Genomic DNA, 5,579 nt, shown 5'->3' with positions numbered 1-5,579 from the left:
GGCCGTCTTTCTGACACGTTGTTTATGTGGTGGCTGCGTGATGTGTGTCCGAGACAGACTTCAATACTGCTGCCAAATGCATTCTGAAATCACTCATTACGAACAGGGGAAACATGTAGATGGAGTATAAAATGAAAACAAAAGAAGATGAGGAACATGTTGCTACAAAAAGGAGCCATTGTTGGGCCGAGATGTTTTTTTTCTTTTATTCAGATTTTTTGAAACAAGGTGTTCATTTCTGTGTAAAAAAAAAGAACTATCCCATAAAGGCCGCCCGACCTGCCCTGAGCTGACCTTCTCTGCCCTACCTTGGGCTGACTTTCTCTGCCCTGCCCTGACTTTCTCTGCCCTGCCCTGGGCTGACTCTCTCTGCCCTGCCCCGAGCTAACCTTCTCTGCCCTACCTTGGGCTGACTTTCTCTGCCCTGCCCCGAGCTAACCTTCTCTGCCCTGCCCCGAGCTAACCTTCTCTGCCCTGCCCTGACTTTCTCTGCCCTGTCCTGGGCTGACTCTCTCTGCCCTGCCCCGAGCTAACCTTCTCTGCCCTGCCCCGAGCTAACCTTCTCTGCCCTGCCCCGAGCTAACCTTCTCTGCCCTGCCCCGAGCTAACCTTCTCTGCCCTGCCCCGAGCTAACCTTCTCTGCCCTGCCCCGAGCTAACCTTCTCTGCCCTGGGTTGACCTACTCTGCCCTGAGCTGACCTGCCCTGAGATGACTTTCTCTGCCCTGCCCCGAGCTAACCTTCTCTGCCCTGCCCCGAGCTAACCTTCTCTGCCCTGCCCCGAGCTAACCTACTCTGCCCTGCCCCGAGCTAACCTACTCTGCCCTGCCCCGAGCTAACCTTCTCTGCCCTGCCCCGAGCTAACCTACTCTGCCCTGCCCCGAGCTAACCTACTCTGCCCTGCCCCGAGCTAACCTGCTCTGCCCTGCCCCGAGCTAACCTACTCTGCCCTGCCCCGAGCTAACCTACTCTGCCCTGCCCCGAGCTAACCTTCTCTGCCCTGGGTTGACCTACTCTGCCCTGAGCTGACCTGCCCTGAGATGACTTTCTCTGCCCTGCCCCGAGCTAACCTTCTCTGCCCTGCCCCGAGCTAACCTACTCTGCCCTGCCCCGAGCTAACCTACTCTGCCCTGCCCCGAGCTAACCTACTCTGCCCTGCCCCGAGCTAACCTTCTCTGCCCTGCCCCGAGCTAACCTACTCTGCCCTGCCCCGAGCTAACCTACTCTGCCCTGCCCCGAGCTAACCTACTCTGCCCTGCCCCGAGCTAACCTACTCTGCCCTGCCCCGAGCTAACCTTCTCTGCCCTGCCCCGAGCTAACCTACTCTGCCCTGCCCCGAGCTAACCTACTCTGCCCTGCCCCGAGCTAACCTTCTCTGCCCTGCCCCGAGCTAACCTACTCTGCCCTGCCCCGAGCTAACCTACTCTGCCCTGCCCCGAGCTAACCTACTCTGCCCTGCCCCGAGCTAACCTACTCTGCCCTGCCCCGAGCTAACCTACTCTGCCCTGCCCCGAGCTAACCTTCCCTGCCCTGACCTGACCTGACTTTCTCTGCCCTGGGCTAACTTTCTCTGCCCTGGGCTGACTTTCTCTGCCCTGGGCTGACTTTCTCTGCCCTGGGCTGACCTTCTCTGCCCTGGGCTGACCTTCTCTGCCCTGGGCTGACCTTCTCTGCCCTGAGCTGTGGCTGTTCTATTGACTACTGTCAGTCTGTCTGTCTGTCTGTCTGTAATATCTCAGTTCGCTACCTACTCTCTCTGACCATTTACTTAGTGAAGACGGATCACAAAATGGGATTTGTTTTTGTCTTTGCACAGTTAAAAGACAATAATGATAATAACACTGATTGACTATTAAGATGATTTAATATGTGTGTGTCTCTGGTTTCTCTCTTGTGTGTTTTTGGACACAGTTACACACGCTATGTTGGAAAGGCATCATGAACTGGAACACAAGCATTTCAAGCACCAATGCAGTATTATAATACAGACATAAATAATCATGCACAGAGCTCAGTCATTCCTTGCCTCCCTGAACCATCTGCTGACAGTCATTCCTACAGAGATTGATCCCTGAATTGGTTTTGATTTAATTTGTCCTGATTGCACAGGTGAAAGATGTTTAAATTGATGCTTAACTAGCTGTGTTGTGTTCTCCTCAACAAACATGCTTTGCTGCTACACCTCACTGAACACACCATACCACTAAACACACCATACCACTAAACCCACCATGCCACTAAACACACCATACCACTGAACACACCATACCACTGAACACACCATACCACTGAACACACCATGCCACTGAACACACCATGCCACTAAACACACCATACCACTGAACCCACCATACCACTGAACACACCATACCACTGAACCCACAATACCACTGAACACACCATACCACTGAACACACCATGTCACTGAACACACCATGCCACTAAACACACCATACCACTGAACCCACCATACCACTGAACACACCATACCACTGAACACACCATACCACTGAACACACCATACCACTGAACACACCATACCACTAAACCCACCATGCCACTAAACACACCATACCACTGAACACACCATACCACTGAACACACCATACCACTGAACACACCATGCCACTGAACACACTATGCCACTAAACACACCATACCACTGAACACACCATACCACTGAACACACCATACCACTGAACACACCATACCACTGAACCCACCATACCACTGAACCCACCATACCACTGAACACACCATACCACTGAACACACCATACCACTGAACACACCATACCACTGAACCCACCATACCACTAAACCCACCATACCACTGAACCCACCATACCACTGAACACACCATACCACTGAACACACCATACCACTGAACCCACCATACCACTAAACCCACCATACCACTGAACACACCATACCACTGAACACACCATACCACTGAACACACCATACCACTGAACCCACCATACCACTAAACCCACCATACCACTGAACACACCATACCACTGAACACACCATACCACTGAACACACCATACCACTGAACCCACCATGCCACTAAACACACCATACCACTAAGCCCACCATGCCACTAAACACACCATACCACTGAACACACCATGCCACTAAACACACCATGCCACTGAACACACCATGCCACTAAACACACCATACCACTGAACACACCATTCCACTGAACACACCATACCACTGAACACACCATACCACTGAACCCACCATACCACTGAACACACCATACCACTGAACCCACCATACCACTGAACACACCATACCACTGAACACACCATACCACGGAACACACCATACCACTGAACACACCATGCCACTAAACACACCATACCACTGAACACACCATGCCACTAAACACACCATACCACTGAACACACCATACCACTGAACACACCATACCACTGAACACACCATACCACTGAACACACCATACCACTGAACCCACCATACCACTGAACACACCATACCACTGAACACACCATACCACGGAACACACCATACCACTGAACACACCATACCACGGAACACACCATACCACGGAACACACCATACCACTGAACACACCATACCACTGAACACACCATGCCACTAAACACACACACACATACACTGTCGCTTCATCAAACTCCCCAAAATGATTGCTGTGGCTAGATTTGGAAGAGAGGAAGTATTGACTGACATGGTCAGAACTTGACAAAGTACCACAGATTAACACCATTGATTTCTTCAGTGGCTCTGCTGTGTTATTTTGTAGAGAGAGAGTAGACATTTTGGAACACGGCCTAGCTGACAGAGGAAGGGGGCGTGACTTACACACAGAATCCCCTGTTGATTTACATGTTCACAGTCAATCAGCCGTTGGCAATCGTTAATGGAGACCATGGAAACGGTGGCTACCACCACAGCAACTCATCTTGTTTCTCTCTCTCTCTCTCTCTCTCTCTCTCAGTAGTTTGTGATTTTATGACGGAGGTTGTTCAGTATCGTTTGATGTTTAGGTCATTGTACGTGTTGCTGTGGCCTATAGGGCTGGCAGCAGAGAGAAGCCTCGTTAGAGTCAGAGACAGCCTGAATCAGAGTCAGAGACAGCCTGCCTACAGCTACAAAGGGAACATTTGCTAGCTACACTCTCCAGCTCTGCTCTGGCTCTGTTTGTGTGGGTCTCTGCCATAAAGAGAGTGTTCAAGACTGACGCAACTGTGTCAGACTGTTTTTCTGCCATAGCCAGGCTGTAGGACCCAGTGCTAAACGTGGAACAACCTTCAACTCTTGAACATGTTTGACAGTGAAGACAGATACTGGGCAGAGATAGACTCCTTACATCAAATATACTGTATCTCATCTCTCCATCCACTATGTATATAAAAGGGTTGATTCTCCTGCAGTGAAACTTGTTCCTTCCTTCTCTGACCCAATCAGCCTCTCTGTACCTGACTAATGCTTCTGTTCTTCTTCTCCTTTCCATCTTCCTTTCTTTCTTCTCCTTTCTTTCTTTGGAGTTGTATTGACGAAGGGGCAGCACAACGCGAGTCCTTGGCGGATGGTTTGTCTCAGAGAAGGAGAGGTTTTCTATGCCCTAACAGATTTTTAAAAAGACATTCAATGTTTGTATCGTATGGAGATATTGAGAGCTGCAAAAAACTTTGAAAAAGTGTAGGAAAAACAGATGTTGAATAGTGGGTAGACAATAATGTTTTAAGTTTGACTTTTAATTGGTTGTCAATATTATTTTGATTTAATTGACATTTGAATAAAAGGGATGTTCAGTTGGTGTTTTCAAGACTGAACACCATTTGACTTTTCTTCATAATTTGTTCTTTTTTTCAAAGTATTTTAATACCAGGATATAAAGTGATTATTTAGTTTATTCACCTGAAAACCTCACAGTACAGTTGTTTTTCTATACGTCACTACTGAAAGATGTTGCTGAATAAAACATGTATAAAATACATGGAGATCATTCATGAATTTAAAAAAAGACAGAAATAAACTTTTGAGAAATAAACGTTTTCTAACCAAAGTGTCTCTGAAGAAAGTCATCATGCTTTTTGTAACAGAATAAAGGAATAAACTATGTGAATATGTTTGTTACTTTATTTCAAATATTATACCCCATATACACAGAGTGGACAAAACATTATACCCCATATACACAGAGTGGACAAAACATTATACCCCATATACACAGAGTGGACAAAACATTATACCCCATATACACAGAGTGGACAAAACACAATACCCCATATACACAGAGTGGACAAAACATTATACCCCATATACACAGAGTGGACAAAACATTATACCCCATATACACAGAGTAGACAAAACATTATACACAGAGTGGACAAAACATTATACCCCATATACACAGAGTGGACAAAACATTTTACCCCATATACACAGAATGTACAAAACATTATACACAGAGTGGACAAAACATTATACCCCATATACACAGAATGTACAAAACATTATACACAGAGTGGACAAAACATTATACCCCATATACACAGAGTGGACAAAAGATGATACCCCAT

At 47.4% G+C, this 5,579-nt stretch overlaps 1 protein-coding gene across 2 annotated transcripts in view; it reads left to right on the top strand.

The window, feature by feature from the left end:
* The window catches only part of LOC139574569 (glutamate receptor 1-like), a 200,176-nt gene extending 195,058 nt beyond the window's left edge, over window positions 1–5,118 (top strand). For both annotated transcript variants that reach the window (XM_071399283.1, XM_071399282.1), the window contains exon 16: window positions 1–5,118. This exon is cut by the window's left edge and continues 306 nt beyond it. The gene's annotated coding sequence lies outside the window, so the exon portion shown is untranslated.
* Window positions 5,119–5,579: the final 461 nt, after the last annotated feature.

The sequence above is a fragment of the Salvelinus alpinus genome, chromosome 4 (genome assembly GCF_045679555.1).
Source record: "Salvelinus alpinus chromosome 4, SLU_Salpinus.1, whole genome shotgun sequence".
NCBI classification, from domain to species: Eukaryota; Metazoa; Chordata; class Actinopteri; order Salmoniformes; family Salmonidae; genus Salvelinus; species Salvelinus alpinus.
This window is presented reverse-complemented; position numbering and strand designations above follow the sequence as displayed.